The sequence below is a fragment of the Hypanus sabinus genome, unplaced genomic scaffold (genome assembly GCF_030144855.1).
Source record: "Hypanus sabinus isolate sHypSab1 unplaced genomic scaffold, sHypSab1.hap1 scaffold_312, whole genome shotgun sequence".
NCBI lineage: Eukaryota > Metazoa > Chordata > Chondrichthyes > Myliobatiformes > Dasyatidae > Hypanus > Hypanus sabinus.
In genome coordinates, this window is record NW_026781224.1 from 363,023 (window position 1) to 386,393 (window position 23,371).

Below are 23,371 nucleotides of genomic sequence, written 5' to 3' on the forward strand. Positions count from 1 at the left end.
TTTTAAGAGGTCTTGAACAGAAGAGCAGGGGTGTGATGTTGAGGATTTAGAAAACACTGGTGGGGCCTCACTGAGACAGTTGTGAATATTTTTGGTGTAATCATCTATGAAAAGATATATTAGTACTGGAAAGGGCCAAGGTAAAGTTCACAACGATGATTCCGGAAATTAAACTGTTCCTAGACGAACGTTTGGGGGTTCTGTGTCTGTACTCGATGGAATTCAGAAGGATAAGAAGGAATTTCATTGCAACTTTTAGAATGCTGAAAGGGCTAGACTAGTAGATAAGGACAGGATGTTCGCTGTGCTCATAGAGTCTACGACAAGAGGCTACAGCTCGGGATAAAGCAGAGTCCTTTTAAAACAGAGATGCGGAGGCATTTCTTTAGCCACTGGATAGTGAACTTGTGGAATTTGTTACCACAGGCAGCTGTGGTCTACATGTGGCTGAGTGTATTTAAGGCAGAGATTGATAGGTTCTCGATTAGACAGAAAGTCAGGTGTAATGGAGAGAAAGCCGGAGAATGGTCTTGAGGAGGAGAAAAAAAGAGCAGCCATAATTAAGTGGCGGAACAGACTAGATGGGCCAAATGGACTAATATTTATCCGCTGCCTGATGGCTTTATTGTGTTAATCGGAAATAATATGAATAGATTGCACCATTTTCACTATTTGCACTGAGGAACTATCTTTCTTAGCTGCTGTCTCTCGAGACCTCACCTCACGTTTTCAAGTTTCTGAAGACAGGCTGTATCCAGATTAGAGTTGGAGACCAAGCGTATAGACCAGATCAGGTGAAACTGTTTCAGGAGTTCCTGTTCTAGATATTATCAGCCAGGCTTTGGCTACAGTTAAAGCAAAGATCGATAAGTTCTTCATCAGTAAGGGTGTCAAATGTTCTGGGGGGGGATGGCAGAAAACTGGGATTGATAGGGAAAAAAAGTCTGCTGGATGAAGTGCCGGATCAGTCACGATGGGCCGAATAGACCACTTCTGCTCCTACGTGTTCATGTCCAACATTGATCTGCTGAACGAACCACGGTGATAAGTATACTGACCACAACGGAAAAATCTTGCCCATCGTAGTTTCAGGAGCTTCATTGTGCTGAGTTCCCTATACCGATTCTGCCGAACTCAGGAACCTCAATGTCATGTTCCCCGAGTATAACTGATCACACCCTGGGCAATGGTTGAATCACGACACCCTCATAAAGGGGGACGACAACATCATTCGCACAAACCTCCTCATCCTGCCCCCTAAGCGCTTGCATTGAACTGTACAGGATCTCATCGAGAAAAGATTCTTAACATGTTTCCGATCCCAAATTACTACCTCACTTCATGGTGACAATGATCACGCTCCTCGTAAAAACTCCATCTGCTCTAGGAAGGAGTCACAACTTGAATCTGGTTCTGCCCAGTCGCGGTTATCGCCTTGAGTCACTGCTCACCTTCGAACCAGTTTATTGGCTGATTATAAAACCCAATGGACGCGGTGGACAAAATTCGCTATGAGTTTATATACATAGGTAGATTTCTCTTGAGTACTAGATATTATTCTCTCCAAGATTTAACAGCAACCCTACACATTGGATCCGCGTAGTGGTCGGTGTGGTCCACCTGCCAGATTGGTGGTGGAGTCTGGTACATTAGGGACATTCAAGAGAACTCTCACATAGATACATGGATGATTGAAAAATTGACGGTCTGTACCGTGGTGTTATAACGTTGTTTCAACTATTCACAAACCCATGACATTTGTTATGAATGGGCCAATTGTATCTACTACCTGGATTATGGTCATTTTGACATTTAGGGATAGCTGCGTGTATGTCTACACAACGGTAAGAAATTACTGCTCCTCCAGTTACGTGTTCGCTAACTGGAATAAAATGCAATATCCTAATACGGAGTAAATAAATGACCACTACACTATTTTCTCCCTGATGCAATTATCTTATAGACATATGGAGTGTTTCTTGTTGACGAAAGACTGAAGCAATCTGAACCACATTAAATCATGTGTGCGCGCGTTTTTGTTTCATTGCAGCTAGACTTCAGTCGGAGAAAGACAATTGCTCCTCTTTTCACCTCCGCTCTTCACAATGACCACGACAGATTTCTCTTTAATTTCCACCGCTCTGCCTTCTCCCCTCACTGCGAGTACTGCTGATAGCCTTCACTGTTGTTCCTGAAATGCAAAATCGTACATTCCCCAGCACTGTATTCCATCTGCCCCATTGCTTTATACCCATCCTTCCTATTGGTCTAGGTCCTGCGTATTACCAGCCTCTCCACCTAACATCTCATCATTTTCAAGCGTTGCCAGGATGCCATCAAATCTACTGTCAAAATTATTCACTAACAAGTTGAATAGTAGCGACCCTAATAATGACCCTTGAGGGACACCACTAGATATATTGTAATTATGAGAGAATAGACTTGTCAGGGCTTCAACTGGAATGAAGATCTAAATTCTGAAGCATTGGAGCGATCACGCAATCATTAGCATTCCTGCTGGATTTCTGCAAGAACCAATGTGTCTTCTCCACTCGCTGGGGAATCATGTCTCGCAAGGCAAACAATCGTGGTTTAGTGGTGAGGTAACGTTAATTTACACCAATTGGTATGAAAGCTGTTTTCATCATCGGCTAACTGAATGTGCTATAAAAGGCGGACCTTTCAGTCGCTTTGCCGCACGTGAGACTGAACCCAGAAGGCGCAGCGAAACCACAGAACTGTTGCAAGTGAAGGGCGCACGTTTTATTTCGGTGGGATTCGTCAGTGAAAGTTCATTGTGCATCTTCGTGGGTTTATTTTAATCGGTTCGAAATATTGTGATTAATTGGCGGAGTGAGAAGCCGAATATCTCTTGCACCCCGGATAGCAACAAGTATACGAGCTGCGCAATACAAATATTGCATGGATCGAGCAAGGAAAATATGTTACCCTGTCATTGCAGCCATCGGTGTCCCAGGTAAGGTTTCCATGCGCGACAATATGAAAATGCTATTGTTGTTCGGATTGTAATATATTCTATATGCATCTCACTCGGCGTTTGCCCTATTTAATCCACTACTGGATAAAATCCCTTTTCCCAGGTGTAATATGTGCTGGTGATTTCACGGTTTTGCAATAAATAGAATTACATTCACATCCGTTCGCTAAACGTGAAGCATGATGTGTGCAAGATGGTTTCAAGCTTAAACTCTCGCGAACAACTCGACGATTGCACGGACATTCAGGTCGGTTTCCTTTATAAACTTGAGAGATTCCGCAAACGATAGAAAGCGAGAATTACACGCACAATAACTAAATAAGGAATACAGCCGGTCAGGCAGTATCTTTGGCAAAGGTTTCGAAACTTGTTTTTAATGTCATGGACCCCTTCCATTAATGGAGAAGTCAGTGAAGTCGAGCTGGGAAGCCTGATCTTGCAAATAAATAAAATCTGTCCAAGTTTCTCGCGGGAGATTTCTTCCGAGCCAGACTGGATTAAAGGAAAAGAGATAATAAAGGGTTGGCGGCGAGGGCAATAATTGAGTCAAGTCAAGTCAAGTCACTTTTATTGTAATTTCGACCATAACTGCTGGTACAGTGCGTAGTAAAAATGGGACAACGTTTTTCAGGACAATGATGTTACATGATACAGTGCAAAAAATAGACTGTACTACATATAAAAATAATAGCACAGAGAAAGCTACACTAGACTATAGACCTACACAGGACTGCATAAAGTGCACAAGAACAGTGCAGGCATTACAATTAATAATAAACAGGACAGTAGGGCAAGTTGTCAGTCCAGGCTTCGGGTATTGAGGAGTCTGATAGCTTGGGGGAAGAAACTGTTACACAGTCTGGTCGTGAGAGCCCGAATGCTTCGGAGCCTTTTCCCAGACTGCGGAAGGGAGAAGAGATTGTATGAGGGGTGCGTGGAGTCCTTCACAATTCTGTTTCCTTTGCGGATGCAGCGTGTAGTACAAATGTCCGTGATGGCGGGAAGACAGGCCCCGATGATGTTCTCAGGAAACTTTGAGGAAACATGAACTCGTTATTGCTTCTTAGAGATGCTGCCTGACCGAGGTCCTCCCGTGCTTTTGGCGCCGTTACTCTCGTTTCCAGATTTGTGTACGTGCGAAACCGGCATTTTTTGATAACTGTTTTAACTCTGTCAACGACGGTTCTACGCTTTCGAAATCCACGGAGTAACTTAATACAGTCCGTTCTCTTATTGCTGTTGCCATTGTTGTAAGTATTTCCTTCATAATAGCTCTCCAAGTTGGCGATCTTCACACATTTTTGAATGTTTACGGACTCCTAACATTAACCGAGGGCTCAGTGGACCCCTCGGTCAGGTTGGGAGCTTCAAGTGGATACATTGAACAACATTTATTTCTGTATCATATCTTTTGCGATTTTTAGTCTCGTGCAATTCGAGCTACCAATGCGGCTGATAATATGCATTTTTGACACCTTTCAATCCAGACCTGTCCCTAATCTAAATAAACAATTCAGCGTCGACTCTGTTGGCGCTTGTGGAAACCTGCATCAGGAAGAAGGGTTAAGTTGATGGATTTCCTCGTCCAAAACCGTCGGACGTTTATTCCTCTGACTGGACATGGTACGGGGACAACGGGTGCGATTTTGCTCACATCCCTTGTTACTGATCTATATCTTGTTGGGAAGAAAGTGGAGGAACTTGAACGTTGTGCAGGAATAAATAATTGGCTTTCTTAGGCAAAATCATTACAAATGTAGAGGTATTTGCTTTGCAGGAGCTTTCTGTGTTCCATGTTCCTAATCACGCAGTGAAACGTAACGGGAAACTATTTCTGCTCACGGCAGCGTCTTTCAAAGTCTGAGATAATGATAGTCATGTCGCTCCGGAGAATTCATTTTCACACCTAAACGTAAAAAGGTTAATAATGTTTCCTTTCTCTCTCCGTATGGTTGCCTCCTCCATTGTCATAAACTAAACGATCTATTTTATTTTGTATTTCAATTATGTTAGATACATAGATTTCAGTGCATTGCACAGGCCACTATCGACAGATGTTTCATCGATCTTCCGCGATTCTATTTCCCTGTGGCCATTTTATTAGGTCCATCTGTACATTTACATGTAAATACAAGTATCTAATTAACCAATCATGTGGCAGCAGGTTAATCCATAAAAGCATATAGACATGATCAAGGAGTTGAGTTGTTCCTCAGGCCAAACATGACTGGGCAAGAAATGAGATTTAAATGTCTTTGAATGTAGGGTGTTTGCTGGTACCAGATGTGCTGTTAAGCGTTACTCAGAATCTGCTGACCTTTTCGCGAATTTCACTCAAAGCACTGTCTACACTCTCGGGAGTTGACACAGAATGGTGTGAGAAGGTGAAAGGAAGCCAGCCAGAGGCAGCTGACAGGGCGAAAGCGCATTGTTGACGAGAAAGGTAGGGTGGATTGAAGTTGGATCAAGCTGTCAGAGTGGCGGCAGTAACTCAGCGAGCCACGCGTTACCACAGTGGTGTGCGGAGGAGCATCTCCGAAGGTCGGACGTTGAAGAGGATCTGCTGCATCAGCAGACGGCCATGTCAAGTTTCACGACACAATCTAATAGAGCGTTCCGTGTGGGGCAGTTCTCGAGTTTACGCAACATGTCTACACCAGTAATTTGTATCAAGACCGGATCTGTTGTGAAATTTCGGAAGGCTACTCTTTCCCTGCATGTCTTCATATGCCTACAGTGGTTTGGATTATGAATATTAGCACACCATGCTCTTTGGAAACGTGGTTTGAGTGTATGTTAATGATATTAATAATCCTACATTTCTTTTTCTTTTCGCCAGTTAACCTGGTGGCGATCGTGATACTCAGCCGAGGAAGGTGTGGTCTCTCCAAAGGGATCACTCGGTATCTGGTGGCGATGGCCGTGGCCGATCTTGCGGTGGTGATCATCGAAGTCGTGTTCTTCCAGATCGTTGATGCGTACCGAGCGTACTGGCTGTTGCTTCCCCCTACGTTCTGTTTAGTCCACTACGTCTTCTGTTACGTGGCATTAGATTGTTCCGTGTGGCTGACTGTGGCGTTCACTTTCGACCGCTTTGTGGCTATTTGCTGGCCGAAGATGCAGATAAAATACTGCACTCCAAAAATTGCAAGTCTGGTTATTTGCGCAATATGCGTGGCTTTCTGTGTAAAGAACGTCCCTTATTACTTCTTGCATCGGGAAGATGGAATTACTCTCTGGAAGGGGAAATGGTGGACGTGCTATTCCAAAGGGGGACTTCACATGTTGACAGAGTTTGAGTGGTTTTACTGGGTGGACCGTCTGCTGAACCCGCTGCTCCCTTTCTTCCTCATTTTGTTCCTCAATATTCTGATCGTCCGACAGATCCTGGTCTCCAGCCGAGTCCGCAGAGGTCTCCGGGGACATAGAAATGGAGAGAAACAACAGGATCCAGAGATGAAGAGCCGCAGACAGTCTATCGTTCTGCTCTTCACCTTGTCGGCGAGTTTCCTCATCTGCTGGGCGACCAGCACCCTGGTCTTCATTTTCCTGCGCTGCCTCTACACGGACCTGGAAACGTCCATCCGGCTTTTCCGATCGCAGCAGGCGGGGTCAGTGATTCAGCTTTTCAGCTGCTGCACAAACACCTTCATTTACGGCCTGACCCAGAGGAGATTCAGGGAGCAGCTGAAGATTGTGACGCTCTCTCCCGTTCATGTCATTGTTAGCATGGGAAGACACTGTTTACGTGCAGTTCACCATGATGAAAGTACAATAGCTCTGGAGGTGACGCGACAGCAGACTTGGAAGCACGTTTATAACTAGTGTTCTTTAGAAATGTTTGCTGTGCTCGCTGGATGATGTCGGTAACTGTTCTGCCCTCCCTTCCTGAAATAAAGAAGAAAATCAATTTCCTTCTGGGATAACTGGAATTGATTAGTTACTGTTTTCACGATGCAGCGTACACTCTGAGGCCACTCTAGTACACCTGCTCGTGCACGCAAATATCCATTCAGTAAATAATTGGACATCACCTGAGTACATTCAAGCAGGCAGACATGATCAAGGGCATCAGAGTTCTGCAGAAATCAGTCCAAATTTAAGAATTGGGAAGAATTGTGATCAGTATGACATTCAACCAAGAATGCACAATGATCTTAGTGTCTAACGTAATGACTGTCGATCCCAGAAGGAGCGGTTTTATGTATCCAAAATACTTTGATGGGGTCTGACGCGGAATATGCTTTACTGATCACAGAAAATAGTTAGAAAAAAACAGAAATAAAAAAAGTCCAGTGCGCGGCAGTTCCGAATGCCTATGTGATTTTTTAATGAGACAGGTCGGAGGAGAGTGATCAGACTTCTTCAAGGTTACTGGAGGGCGGTTAACCACGTGACCAACAATGGTGTGCAACAGAACGTGTTTGAACGCCCAGTACATTGAACACTGACGTGGACCTGCTGCACCTGGTCCCGCTTCTGCGCGTCATAAGAGGACATTGGGTACTGCTAATTGTTTGCACGATGCAGCTATCATTCCTTATTCAAACTGCACTAACGCCTTCTGCGATTCTACAGCACAATGTAACTAGCGACCTAGTTAAGAACACGAAATTCTGGCATTCGTTGTGCAAACCCAAATTAACACAACCCAACACACTGGAGGGACTCCACAGTTCAGGCATCTCCACCGTCAGAAGCACAGAACGAACGATTCTAACACAGGGACACCAAGAAGACGCAGCTTCTGCTGATCAAACGATTCAATTCATGGTCACTACACTGGGCGGATAAACGTCCTCCTTTGAAAGACTCAAGTGACACCAGATGAATCTTTAACAATAATCGATTCAGTAATTTTAGTCATCCCCTTCTTCAGCTCAATAGAAAAGTAAAGAATATTTGACCGTCATCTATAAATTCACGGCTGCGCCTGCGTGATTCAAGTAACAGGTCTCAATCCAGAGTCAGTCATTCCTGCCGTTTATCAATTAAAAAGAAATCTCAGCTTCAGTTCCGAAAAACGATGAACTTTGATTTCATCAGCAGAAGTTGTAAGTGTATAAAACATGAAAAAACGTAAAAATGTCCCGTCTGGTTTATTGTAAAATGTTGATTCATCCAATTAAAGGGAGCGAAGAGTGAACATTACACAATTACATTTGAGCATAGGATTTTAAGTTATAGGAACAAATTTAAGCCTTTGGCCCGTTGAGTCTGCTCCGGCATTCCATTATCGCTGATTTATTACTTCTCTCAAAATCACACTCCGGTCTTCGCCCCAACACATTTCACGTCCGACGCAACCGTGGCTGACAAGGGAAGCTAAGGACTGCATTGATAAAAACAAGGAACGGCTATATAAGGTAATTGAAAGTGGATGGGCAGTTGGAAGATTCGGACACTTTTAAAATCAAGTCTCGTCAAGTCAAATCAAATCACGTTTCTTGTCATTTCGACCATAACTGTCGATACGGTACATAGTAACAATGAGACAACGTTGTTTTCAGGACCATAGTGTTACATGACACTGTACAAAAACTAGACAGAACTACGAAAAAAAAAACAACACAGAAAAAAATCTACACTACACTACAGACCTACCCAGGACTGCACATGGTGCTCAGAACAGTGCAGGCTCTAATAAAAGGCAACAAAAACAGCTATTAGAGGTGGAAAGATGGAATATGAGGATATAAGCTATAATATAAAAAAGGTACTGGAAGTTCTTTATCAGTTATGAAAAGGGAAGAATGGAGGAGAGAGTTTATATTTTACCATTGGAAAATGATGCTGCTGAGGTAGTAATGGGAGACAAAGAAATGGCAGATAATCCTAACGGGTATTTTCCTTCCGTCTTCTCTGTGGACGAGACCAGCAGCGTACCGGAGATCCGTGAGTGGCAGGAAACAGGCGTCAGCGCCATTGCTATTAAAAGGGAAAAACCTGCAAGGCAGACTGAAAGGTATTAAGGAGGTCAACTCACCTGGACCAGATAGACTACATCCCAAACTCCTGAGTGAGTTGGCTGAAGAGATAACGGATGCATTGGTCTTGATCTTCCAAGAATCACTTGATTATTGCATGGTCCCGTAGGACTGGAAGATTGTAATTATCACTCCACTATAGCCATGATGGAATAGCGGGGCAGACAAGCTGGGCAAAATGTCTTATGATCATTTGGTTTAATGGGCCTTAATATCATGAACTTATAAAGCTTGTAATACATTTGTCGAAAGACTGGCCTCCACAGCCATCTTTAGTAATTAACTGCACACATTCGTCATATGTCACCATATAATACACGTAGATTTATTTTCGTACGGGTATTAACAGTAGATAAAAGGAAACACACTAAAAAAATCAACGGACTATTACACACAATGAAAATCAGACAAACAAGCTATTTACAGATGAAGAAAAAAAGTAGTTTGCAGAGTAAAATCTATTTACCTATTTATGTATATCCATTCACTTACTTATGTATACTTCACTTGCTTGTTGTGACATCCGCGCACTCTGACGGTGAATTTACTTTGACCTTTTAATTTTGGACATCTCAGGGTTTGAGGAAGAGGAACTTGTAGTAAACGTTCTCTCCGTTCCATCGCGGATCGAAGCTTCGTTCTAAGTGCTGTGGGACTTCGCATTTCCGCTGACTCCGGTGCTACAAATAGCTAATTCTATAGAGTTTAAGCTGAGATATTCTTTAAATATATTCTGCGTTTCCGCTTCACCCATAGAATATTAAATGTGCATACGGGCACGGTGTGGATGCAGACTGACATACCGGCTGCCAATTGACATGGGGGCTGCTGACAGGGGCGATTCCTAACTCAACTTTATGAGGATAAAATACAAAGATATACATCTGAGTCCAAGGCATGCAGTACTTTTCCGTGTTGGCTCGTTGTTGATCTTGTGAAAAATGACGGGGATTGCGATCGTGACGCTGACCGTACAAATTGTCATGTATCTGTGGAAGTTGGTAGTGTTACCTGGATGACAATATTGATCTGTGGAAATTAGGATATTCTGGTTGTTTGCGATTTGTATTTGCATCTCATTTATCTCATTTCTGAAATGCTCCGTTGCCGCTTGCTGTAATTCACTCTCCCCCCCCCCCTCCCCCCCAAAAAAAAACACGATCAGCTTTGACAGATGAAATCCGTCGTTACTGGGAAATAAAGAAGTCATGGTCGGATGTAGATAAAATATAATAACAATATGTTATTTATTGAACTCGACAGCGTGTTGTTCTGAAATGCCTTTTGTCACAAACGTTTATCATTTCCAGTTAGCTTTCCAGAAGTAACCAACGCTAAGAATTGGTTCTCTTATGACCAGAATTGCAAATTATCCGATGTGGGTAGGTGCAGGTAGGACTTCCAGCGGTTAGGAGAATGGGCAGGGAGATGGAGATGGAGTGCAACGTAGGAAAACGTATGACCATGCTATTCGATAGACGGAATGAAATTCGTGGATTATTTTCTGAACGGTGAGATTCAAGCAACAGAGTTGCAGAGCGACTTGTGAATCCCGGTGGCTGACTTCAAAAATAACCTTGAGATTGGCGTGAATGATCCTGACAGCGACTGGTTTATGCTGCATGGAATGTTTAATAGTAGGTGGCTAAGTTCAATTGGCTGCAGTTTTGAAGAATCCAGGAGGTGCTTTGAAAGCTGTGGGAAAATTGACTGGTATCATGGAAGTGAAGAGGTTATTTACCGTACTCAAAAGGGTCATGGGTCAATGGGCGCAGACTTGGAAAAGAGAAACGTCGCTTTAGAACAGAGTTCATGACGAGACGACCTTTAGCAGAAGGCGTTGAATATGCGTTATTCCCTGTCACAAACTGTTGTAAGCAGTTATTGGATTTTTTTTATAAGTTGCAGTTGATTGATAAGGGCGTCAAAGGTTATGTGGAGAATGCTGAAGGAGGGGGTTAAGAGAGATCGTAATGGGAGGCCATATAATGGAGCAAAATGAATAGCTCGTTAAGCATTGAATGCTTTGAAAAACAGGAAAAGTGAAATTTAAAAAAAAAATAATTCAGAAGGTAAAGATTGACAACGAGAGTAATCTCTTTTACGCTGTTCAAAGACAGATGAAATGTTTCTTCGGATACATCCAGTGTAAATAAGAGGCGAAATGGAATATCTGACCGCTGTATAACCATGCTGGGGAGGTATTAATGGGGGAAGGGAAACGGTGGAAGAATTGAATATGTATTTTCCTTAGTCTTCACTGTGGAAGACATGAAAAGGATGGTGGACATTCCATGTGTCGCGGGTGATGAGGATTCTGAAGTTATACCTTAAAGAGAGGGCTCCAGGTAAACGGTAAAGTCTGAAGGTGGATATGTCACCTGGATCAAATTCTCTGCCATCCAGTTTTCAGAAAGAGGTGACTGAAGAGAACGTGGAGTAATCAGCTAGAATCTCTAGAATCTGATATGTTTCCGAAATACGTGAAAATTGCAAATCCCACTCTACACGAAGTAAGAGTGGCATAAGGAAGGAAACTATAGCCCAGTTAGTGTAAGGGCAGAGATTGGAAAAATATACCAATCGATTATCAAGAATGGAGACTTCGGGTATAAGGAGGCACTAAATTAAATAGGCCGCAGTCAGCTTGGCTTCCTCAAGGTAAAGCCATGACTCACAAATCTGTTGTAAATCGTTTAAGATATAACAAGCAGGATTGACAAAGGAGAAGCAGCTGAAGTTGTGTTCCAGGAGTTTCAGACGGTCTGTGACAAGGAGTACAGGGTAAGAGGATTAACACGTGACGAGCCCATGGTATTACAGGAAAACTTCGAGCATGAATACAATTGTGTCTGAATGGAAGAAGATTGAGGTTGTGAATAAATGGAGACTTTCTCATTGGTAGCCAGTGACTGGTGGTGTTCCACGTTTTTTTTTTAAAGATTTCTTTAGATTTTTTTAAGATTTCAAAAGATGTATAGGTTAATAGAATTGATGGTTTTGGTGAAATCTTTGTAGATAATAGGCAGATGGAGAGGAGACAGGTAGCTTTGAGGAAGTGCAGAGACTGCAGAAGGACTTAGACAGGTTACGAGAATAGAAAAATAGGTGGAACATGGAATATTTTGCCTGCAAGTGTGTGGTCATGCTGATTAATACAAGAAATGAAGGTGTGTACTAATGTCTAATTCACCGAAATCCGCAAAACGGTGGCGCAGAGGAACTTACTTGTTCTTGTACAAGATTCCCCAAAGAGTAATTTTCAGTTTAAACCTGTGGTGAGTGAAGCAAACACAATGTTGGTATTCATTTCAAATGGACGAGAATATAAAAACAAAGTGCAATGTTGCTGCTTTTCAAACACCAGTGACTACTCACTAGGAGTAATGTGAGCAGTTGTGGGAACTTTATCATGGGAATGATGTGCTGAAAATGGAGAGGTTTCAAAAGAGATTCAAGTAAAGGATTTCAGGATTAATTTGTTCATCACATGAATAGCGTGTGATATTTGTATATTGATTCACAGGAATGCAGAAGAAAGAAGCCTATGGAATTATGAAGTGACTTGACGGTGATATGAAGAGAATGTTTACGATTGTGGAAGAGTCACCAGTGGACACAGCTTCAGTATAGAGGGAGTCCCTTCAGAACATAGATGGGGACGAATTTCTGTAGCCAGAGACTTGCAAATCTGTAGAATTCGTTTCCACATCCGGCAAACACACACACACACACACACACACACACACACACACACACACACACACACACACACACACATTTACATATATTTGATTCGATGTTTCTATGACCCCGAATACCCGCTGAAGTGCTGACATCTTCACCACGCGTACCTAACAAGGAGCAGAGACGTATGAATGGCAAAGCGCAGATGCACATTAATAGAACGTGTCTGTCAGATTGAGAAATCTGGACCTTAATCGAAGTGAGTCGCCATGTCAGAATTGAACTAGCACTGTTCAGACTGATATTTTGACATGATGAGAGAATAGGCATGTTACCACTTCTACATGAATAGAACGCTGCATCCTGTAGCAATGGAACGGAAATTTCATCATTATTATTAATGCTGCGTTTCTGGCCGAACGAACTGTGCATCTGCACTGGGTCTCCAGGTCTCGAAGGCAGAGAAAACTGGAGTAGTTGCGCAGCAGCGGTAATTAACACCGGCTGTTATGCAAACTGGTTTCATCATCGGCTCAGTGAATCTATTATAAAAGATGGAATTTGCTGTCTCTTTGCTTCACTTGAGAATGAACTACCAGGGCGCATCAAAATCGCACAACTGTTGCAAATGAAGGGAGCACATTTTATTTCGGTGAAATTCATCTGAGACGTTTCATTGAGTTTCGTCGTGCTTCATTTCTCGTGTGGCTTTTCTTGAATCGATACGGAATTTTGTGAATAATCGACGGAGTTACAACCGGATATCTACAGCACCTCTGTATAAGTCAAGCGAAGAAAGACCACTATCACATGGACACAGCAATGAAAATATGCTACCCTGTTATTGTGGTTATCGGTGTCCCAGGTAGGCTGAACATGTGTGGCGATATCAAACTGTTTTCGGTGATCGGTTTGTGATATATTACTTACAAATCTCACTCTTCATTTATCCTTCCATTTAATCCATGAATAGTTGTATTTGTAGTTATATTGATTTACCGCAACATCTTGTGAAGTTTAAACTACCGCGATCAGCTCGAATATTGCCACAAGCATTCAGGTTGGTTTCCCCTATAAACTTAAAGATTCTGCAAAAGCAGGAAAACCGGAATAACAGACACACGAAGTGATTTGGGAACTCTTCAGCCCAGGGAGCAACTGTGGAAGGGTATCCCAAGCGTTTTCTTTTTATATGCCAAGCACCTTTACCATTATTCCAGAAGTCAGTCGACCCCAGTTTGGGTATCCCTGATCAATGGAGAAAATAAACAGTCGTTTCGTGCGGGGACAAGGCATTAGAATCAGAATGGATGTGGTCGAAGCTATAACAGGAGAGTGGTTGCGGAGAAGCAATGATGACGGGTCTGGGCTGAGAACGTCAACTCTCTCTCTGTTTTAAGAGAAGCTGCCTGTCCGAGTTCGTTCAGTACTTTGTCCCGGTTACGCTGGTTTCCAGTATCAGGTGGGTGCCGTGGCGGCATCTTATGCCAATTATTTAAAGTCATTCCACGATGGTTCTCTGCTTTCGAAATTCACGGAATAACATTAAACATCTCTCTCTCTCTCTCTCTCTCTCTCTCTCTCTCTCTCTCTCTCTCTCTCTCTCTCTCTCTCTCTCTCTCTCTCTCTCTCTCTCTCTCTCTCTCTCTCTCTCTCTCTCTCTCTCTCTCTCTCTCTCTCTCTCTCTCTCTCTCTCTCTCTCTCTCTCTTATTGCCGTAGTTAGAACTGTTACCTTCATGATCGCTCTCACATTTGGTTAATCTTTAAGTTGATACAAGGGGATCACACAACATTTCTAAAAGAGAAATATGTTGGTGCTTGTGAAGTCCTGCAAAAGGCAGAAGGGTAGATTTGATGGATTTCCAAGGCCGTCGGCTGTTTACGCTGTGCTCCTCCAGGATTTTGGCTGGAATACACTGGATTTACAGCATCTGCATTATCACTTGGCTTGGAATACTTTCGGTTCGGAATAAGCGAGGAACGGCTGTCTCTTCACCCACCCTTCAATAGGTTCCTGCTGACTGGTACAGGGGCAACAGATGCGCACTTTCTCACATTTCGTGGTTCGTGTAACTTTTATAAACTCGCCTTACACCGGCGGAGTGTGCAGACGAGTATTTCAAGTGTTGCAAAGGCTGGGCTACATCTACAGAAGGCCACTCTAACGAAACGCGTTTTCGCTGAGTGTAACATATCTCACAAACTTATAATCAAGAGCTGATCTGTCGGACAATTGGAGACGTCAGCTTTCTCCCTGTATCACTCCGTACATCTATATTGGTTTAAGATTATAAATATTATTAAAAGATACACAGTGGTGTAATTATTACCTTTGGAAACGCGGTTTCATTGGATGATCCAGATGTCGTAATTCTACTTTTCTTTTCTTTTCGACAGTTAACCTGGCGGCGATAGTGATACTCAGCCGAGGAAAGTGTGGTCTCTCCAAAGGTATCACTCGGTATCTGGTGGCGATGGCCGTGGCCGATCTAATGGTGGTTCTCATTGAAGTTGCGTTCTACCAGATAGTTGAAGCGTACGGAGCATACTGGCTTCAGCCATCACTTCCGTTCTGTTTAGTCCACTACATCTTGTGTTACGTGTCTTTAGATTGTTCCGTGTGGCTGACTGTAGCGTTCACTTTCGATCGCTTTGTGGCCATTTGCTGGTCCAAAATTCAGGCAAAGTACTGTACACCAGGAATTGCGGGCTGGATTATTGGCACAATATGCGTCGCGTCCTGTTTAAAGAACATCCCCTATTACTTCCTGTACAGAGATATTGCAGGGATTTATTTTAAACAATGTTATTCCAAGTCGGGTCTTCAACGGCAGCCTGGATTCGAGTGGTTTTACTGGGTGGACCGTCTGTTAAATCCGCTGCTCCCTTTCTTCCTCATTTTGTTACTAAACATCCTGACCGTCAGACGGATCCTGACCTCCAGCCGAGTCCGCAGGGGTCTCCGGGGACAGAGAACTGGCGAGAAGCAGCAGGATCCGGAGATGAAGAGCCGCAGACAGTCCATCGTTCTGCTCTTCACCCTGTCGGCGAGTTTCCTCATCTGCTGGGCGACAACCACCCTGGTCTTCATTTTCCTGCGGTGCCTCCTCATGGACCTGGATACGTATATCCGACTGTGGAGGGCGCAACAAACGGGGACAGTGATTCAGCTTTTCAGCTGTTGCACAAACACCTTCATTTACGGTGTGACCCAAACCAAATTCAGGGAGCAGCTAAAGTCTGCGGTGCTCTGTCCCATTATTTATTTGTTAAGGTGGTGAGGCAGTGTTAGCGCACAGCTAAGCATGTTGTCTAACATGATTTTTTCCGGAAAATGATAAGTAATATCAGTTGAAGTAATATCGAGTAATATCAAGTATTAAGCTGTAATGTAAACAAGTTTATCATTGGCGTTCCTTACAATATTTGTTGTGCTAAACGTAAAAAAATATTTAAAGTATTCCATAGACTGAATGCTAATATTATCTTTGCACAGGAGACCCATATCAGGAGGGAGGATAATCAACGTTTTTTTAGGTTCTGGAAGGATCAACAATTTCATTCGAATTGTACCGCTAAAATTAGGGGTGTGTCTATTTTTATAGATCCCTCAATATCATTTACCCATCATGAAATTATCTCTGACCCACAGGGTAGATTTTTGTTGATAACTGGCTTACTCTTCCATCGGAAAGTTGTTCTAGTTAATATTTATGCTCCAAACTTTGACTGCCCTGAATTTTTTAAACGTTTATTTACCTCTCTTCCTAATCTAAATGAATATATGTTGATAATGGGTGGAGATTTTAATTGTTGTTTGAATCCTTCGATGGATAGATCTAAACCTATTCGTACTCTTCCGAATAGATCAGCCCTACTTATTAATTCATTTATGGTTGACTCGGGAATTACAGAAATATGGCGGTTTTTGAACCCTAAAGATAAAGAATTTTCATTTTTTTCACATGTATATCATAGCTATTCTAGAATTGACTATTTTCTTATTGATCATCGGTTATTAACGGATGTTATTGATTGTAAATATGATTCTATTACTATTTCGGATCATGCACCTTTGAAGTTATCTATTAAGATTTCGGACTATTCCAATAATACCAGATCTTGGAGACTTAACGCTTCTTTGCTTCAAGACCCAGAATTTATTACTTATATAAAACAGCAAATTGACTTGTTTTTTTCTACAAACTGTACTGAGGAAATCGACAGAGGAATACTTTGGGACTCTTTTAAGGCTTTTATTCGTGGTCAAATTATCTCATATTCTGCTGGTAAAAGAAAACAAAGATATTTAGATATTGCTTTATTGGTGGATAAAATCAAGGAAATTGATAAGATTTATTCCGTGACTCCTACCAAAGAACTTTATAAGAAGAGAGTTGAGTTTCAAATGGAACATAGTTTACTATTATCTTCTTCAATTGAAAATCAATTAATTAGGACCAGGGCTCAATTTTATATTCATAGTCACCGTACTGGTAAACTGTTAGCTAATCAATTAAAGGCTATCTCGACTAAGCGACAAATTATTAAAATTCGCAAATCAGACGGTAATTTAACTACTGATCATAAAGAAATTAATAATACCTTTCAAGATTTTTATAAATCTTTATATCATTCAGAATTTGATGGTGACCAGTCCATGATAGATAATTTTTTTAACAATTTGAATGTTCCTAAACTGACTGATGAAGACCATAGCCTGTTAGATGCTCCTATTTCTATGGCGGAAATAGGAGAGGCTATCTCATCAATGAATTCAGGGAAAGCTCCTGGTCCTGATGGTTATATAGTAGAATTTTTTAAAACTTTTTCTACTTTGCTTTCTCCTTGGTTATGTGAAATTTTTAATGATGCGTTTGCTAAGAAGAGATTACCTCAATCTTTTTATGAAGCTAATATTTCTCTAATTCTTAAAAAAGATAAAGATCCTACTTTATGTACATCTTATCGCCCTATATCACTATTAAATGTAGATTCTAAGATTCTTACAAAAATTTTAGCTATTAGATTAGAAAAAGTACTATCTCAGATTATTTCAGAAGATCAAACTGGTTTTATGAGGAATCGGTATTCCTTTTTTAATGTTAGAAAATTGATTAATATAATTCATACTTCACCACCCACAATCCCAGAATGTGTTATTTCATTAGATGCTGAAAAAGCCTTTGATAGAGTTGAATGGATATATTTATTTAATACAGTGAGAAATTTTAATTTTAGTCCTAACTTTATATCATGGATTAAATTAATATATCATAAACCTGTCGCTTCTGTTTTTACAAATAACTACAGATCCTCTTTTTTTCAATTATCTCGTGGTACGAGACAAGGCTGTCCCTTAAGTCCTTTATTATTTAATATTGCATTAGAACCTTTAGCAATTGCTATTCGTGAATCTCCTAATATTTTTGGTATTACCCGTAATGAGAAGTTATACAAATTATCTCTTTATGCTGATGATTTGTTGTTATATATTTCTGACCCTGTTAGGTCTATTCCTGCTATTTTATCCTTGTTGGTTCAATTTGGTACTTTTTCTGGTTATAAACTAAATTTAGATAAGAGTGAATTATTTCCTTTAAATGCACAAACTTTATTGAGTGACAGGATACCATTTAAAGTTGTTACTGATAACTTTACCTATCTAGGTATAAAAATTACCAAGAAATATAATGATTTATTTAGACTGAATTTTTTACCTATGCTTCATCAAATTCATCAACTTACTACAAGATGGTCTCCTTTGTTTTTATCATTAATTGGTCGGATTAATGCTGTTAAAATGATGATTTTACCGAAATTTTTATACTTATTTCAAGCCCTACCAGTTTTTATTCCTAAATCTTTTTTTGATAGCATTGATTCAAAAATTTCCTCATTTGTGTGGCAAAATAAAAACCCTAGGTTAAGTAAAAAGCAATTACAAAAATCAAAAAAAGATGGTGGTTTAGCTTTACCCAATTTTAGATTTTATTATTGGGCAAATAATATTCGTAATTTATTGTATTGGAAACTAGATTTGGATTCACCACTGTGCCCACAGTGGGTAAATTTGGAATGTAATGAGGTAAAGGGATATTCTCTATTCTCTGTTCTTGGTTCTTGTCTTCCTGCGGATTTAGTTAAATTTAATAAACAAATATTTAATCCTGTTATTAAACATACATTACGAATTTGGTTTCAATTTCGTAAGTTTTTTAGTTTGAAAAACTTTGTTCTTGATAGCCCTATCTTATTTAATTTCTTTTTCAAACCCTCCTGGACAGATCAAGCTTTTAACATATGGAAAAGGAAAGGTATAAAATGTTTTCGTGATCTCTTTTTTGAAGATACTTTGATGTCATTTGATCAACTTTCTAACAAATTTGAATTACCTAAATCTAATTTTTTCAGATATTTACAAATTAGAAATTTCTTGCATAAAGTTTTACCATCTTTTCCTAATTCAACTTTGGTGGACATTACAGATTTGATTTTTACCTTAAATCCTTGTCAAAAGGGATTAGTAGCTTTTATTTATAATATGATTATGAAGATACAACCAGAAATATCAGTTAGAATTAAACAAGAATGTGAAAAAGAACTTCAATATAACATATCAACAGATAAATGGGAAAAAATTTTGCAAATGGTTAACTCTTCTTCTATATGTGCTAAACATGCTTTAATACAATTTAAAATTGTACATAGAGCTCATATGTCTAAAGATAAACTTGCTCGATTCTATTCTCATATTAACCCTCAATGTGACAGATGTCATTCAGAAGTGGCCTCATTGACCCATATGTTCTGGTCATGTCCCACTTTACATAATTATTGGAAGGACGTATTTACTACTATTTCCTCAATTTGGAATATAGATTTACAACCTCATTCTATTACTGCAATTTTTGGCATAGCAAATGAAGATGGTAATCAGTTTTCCCCTTCAATCAGACGAATGATTGCTTTTGTAACATTAATGGCCAGAAGGTCTATATTACAAAATTGGAAAGAAGTAAATCCTCCTACCACATTTCAATGGCTTTCTCAAACTATTTCTTATCTGAGTTTGGAAAAAATTAGAAGCACTATTTTTGACTCATCAATTAAATTTGAAGAAACTTGGAGACCGTTTATTCGACATTTTCATATGAATTAATTTGGCCTTTTCCAGACCTTCTCTCTGCTTATTCATGTTCAGGTATGGAGTTCCGGAGTTCTTTGACACTATCATATACTTGTAAACTGTTATTATTGCCCACGTTAGTTTAGTTTAGTGTTTTATTTTTTTTTAATATATATTTTTTTCACATATTTTTAATTTTTTTTTTCTTTTTTAATGCTTATTTTTGTTTTTTTTTCATATAATCATGTGGACTTGATTGATTAAGGTATTCTTTTCTGTTGATGCTTAGTAGGATATTGTTATCTAATTATCAATGTGATTTCAAGTCTATTGTATTCACAACTTACTTATTACTATGTTATTTTTTTTGTGTATATATGAAAATCAATAAAAAGATTGAAAAAGAAAGAAAGAAATGCTCCACTCGCTGCTCGTTTAACTCAGTTTCCAAACTCCATCTCACAAGAAGATTATGGGATGCAAACATCTCTGCCTTCATTTCTGGGGCATGAAGAACGCGTGCTGTGGACCTGGATAAATTATAATAAACGTTTTGATTTCCATCTTTTAAAGTTTCAGAATAACCAAAAAATGAAAAGAGGCCGAAGCAAAAGTTTGTGCACCCTGCATGGTCAGTACTTAGTAGCACCCCCTTTAACAAGCGTCACAGCTTGTGAACGTTTATTTATTATTATTATTTTTTCTAGACAGCTAAGATACTTTCAATTCTTGTTTGTTGGATTTTCGCACATTCTTCCGAGCCAAAGGCTACAAGCTCTCTGAGATCCATGGACCGTCTTGCATGCACTGCTTTTCTGAGGTCTATCCAGAGATTGTCGATGATGTTTCGGTCGGGGGACTATGAGGGCCATGGCAAAACCTTCAACTTGCGCCTCTTGAGTTAGTCCATTGAAGATTTTGAGGTGTGTTTAGCATCATTACCCTTTTGTAGAAGCCATCCTCTTTTCATCTTCGGCTTTTTTACAAACAGTGTGATGTTTGCTTCCAGAATTTGTTGGTGTTTATTTGAACTCTTTCTTCCCTCTACCAATGAAGGGTTCCCCGTGTCACTGGCTGCAGCACGAGCCCGAAGCATGATCGTTCCACACCCCTGCTTAACAGTTGGAAAGGTGTTCTTTTGATGACATTCTGCACCCTTTTTTCTATTTTAACTTCATCAGTCCACAGGACTTGTTTCCAAAATGTATCAGCTTTGTTTAGATGTTCCTTTGAATCTTTCGACTAGATTAACGTGGCATTCCAATGAAAAATTAAAACAATTCGAACTTGTTTGTCAGATTAAGATACCAGCAGTGGAATCGAAGGGATTCACATTGTCATTCTTGAACCCAAACTGTTTAGTTTTGACGTGACGAAGGTTTAGGCTTCTCAACACGTCTACTTGAAAAGAGCCTTAAATTCTAAAGCAATGGAACGAAAAGTGCATCATTACTATTAATGCTGCGTTTCTAGTCGTGAGAATTTTGATTCACCACTGGAGATCCAAGTCTCGAAGGTAAAGAATGCTGAATTTGTAGTGACGTAACGATCATTAACACTGAATGTTCAATTGGTTTCATCATCGGCGAACGGAAAGTGCTGTAAAGGATGGAGGATTCGGTCTCTTTGCTTCATTCGTGAAGGAACTATCAGGGCTCATCGAAGACGTGTTATAATTGAAGAGGGCAAGTTTCATTTCGGGTTGTTCATCATTGTGTTGTTTCGTGCTTCAGTTCTTTCGTGGGTTCACTTCAATTGATTCGAGCTATTGCGAATAATTGCGGTTTTAAAAGCCCAATATCTCCTGCACCTCTAAACCAATTAAGGTGTCCATCGGCAGAACACGAATATCGCATGGAGACAGCAATGAAAATATGCTACCCTGTCATTGTCATCATCGGAGTCCCCGGTAAGCCTTCACTCCTTGGGAAGATCAAACTATTACTAGTGCTCAGATGGTGATATATTATTTATGCATCTCTCTCGATATCGGTCCTTCCATTTAATCGCTTAATAGATGTATTTCCTGGTCACGGGTGTAAATTGCGCTGTATGTTTGGGATTTTACAGTATTTAGAGTTAAATTCCTTCAGCCATCCGCTAAAGTCAAACACTGTCGCTGTTGAATTGAATTATCGCACCATCTGTTCAGGTTTAAACCTTGGCGATCAGCTCGACGATTGCCATCGACATTCAGGATCATTTCCGCTTACAACATTAAAAGATTGTGCAAACGACAGAAAGCCAGAACACCACACACTGAAATGTAAATTGACAGGGGAGCTCCGCAGGTCAGGCAGCAACTGTAGTGGGGCATCCCCAACTTTTCTATGCCATTGACCCTACCATTAACCCAGAAGGCCTTCAGCCTGATGCTGGGAATCCCTGATCCCTGAAAGAAACCCTCGATACTTAGTGCGGCACCTGTCATCAGAACCAGAATGGATGGCGGAAGAAGATATAACTGGAGAGAGTGAGCCGAGGACCAGTGATGACGGGTGGGCCAGAAACGAAAATTCTTTCTCAGTTTTCAGAGAAGCTGTTTTTTGCATTTCCATTAGTATTTTGTGCGTGTTACTCTCATTACCAGTATTGTGTCTGTTGCGTGGCGGCACTTCGTTCTAATTGTTTTCCACGGTGGTTCTTCACTTTCGGAATTGACAGAATAAAATAAAACATTTGTTCTCTTACTCTTGTTTGCCGTTGTTGGAACGGCTTCCTTCATTATAGCTCTCCCAGTTGGTTATCTTTAGTTGATACTCAGGGAATCACACAACATTTCTTTTTACGCCATGGACACTTACCATTTACCAAGGGGTTGTTGGCGGACAGTTTACGAACGCCAAGTCGATACTTTGAGCACAATTTTTATTTTTAATGCCGAGGGGTCCATAAAATGAAGCAGCTTAGAGTCAAACCTGTTGGTGTTTGTGGAGTCGGGCATAAGGCAGAATGATAATGGTTTCCTCGGCCAAAACCGTCGAATCCTTATTCCTCTCCGTAGTTGCTGCATTTTCTCTGCATTACCCTGTATTTCCAGCACCTGCAGTATCACCTGGCTTAGAATACAGCGGCTCAAGTAAATAAGATAATCACGCGTTACATCGGGACTGTCCTGAAGCTTATCTCTGAACGGCAGATATTGAAAGGGATGGGCGACGCTCCAGAAGCCGCCCTTGCGTACAGTGTCCACTGAGCGGTGCATTTCTCTGCATTAAGCAAACTTCCTACACCAACAGTTTTCATGAATACATCCTGTGCCGTGAAAAGTCAGAGGTGGACTTTCTCCCTAGATGTCTTCATACATCCTTTATGGTTCAGAGTATAAATATTTTCACTAGATGCAGTGTAGTGTCAGAATAACCTTTGGAACCGAGTCTTGATTGGATGCTACAGATTTCGTAAATCTACTTTTGTTTTCTTTCCGGTAGTTAACGTGGTGGCGATTGTGATACTAAGCCGACGGAAGTGTGGTCTCTCTGAAGGTATCACTCGGTATCTGCTGGCGATGGCCGTGGCCGATCTAATGGTGGATATCATCGAAGTAGCGTTTTTCCAGATTGTTGAAA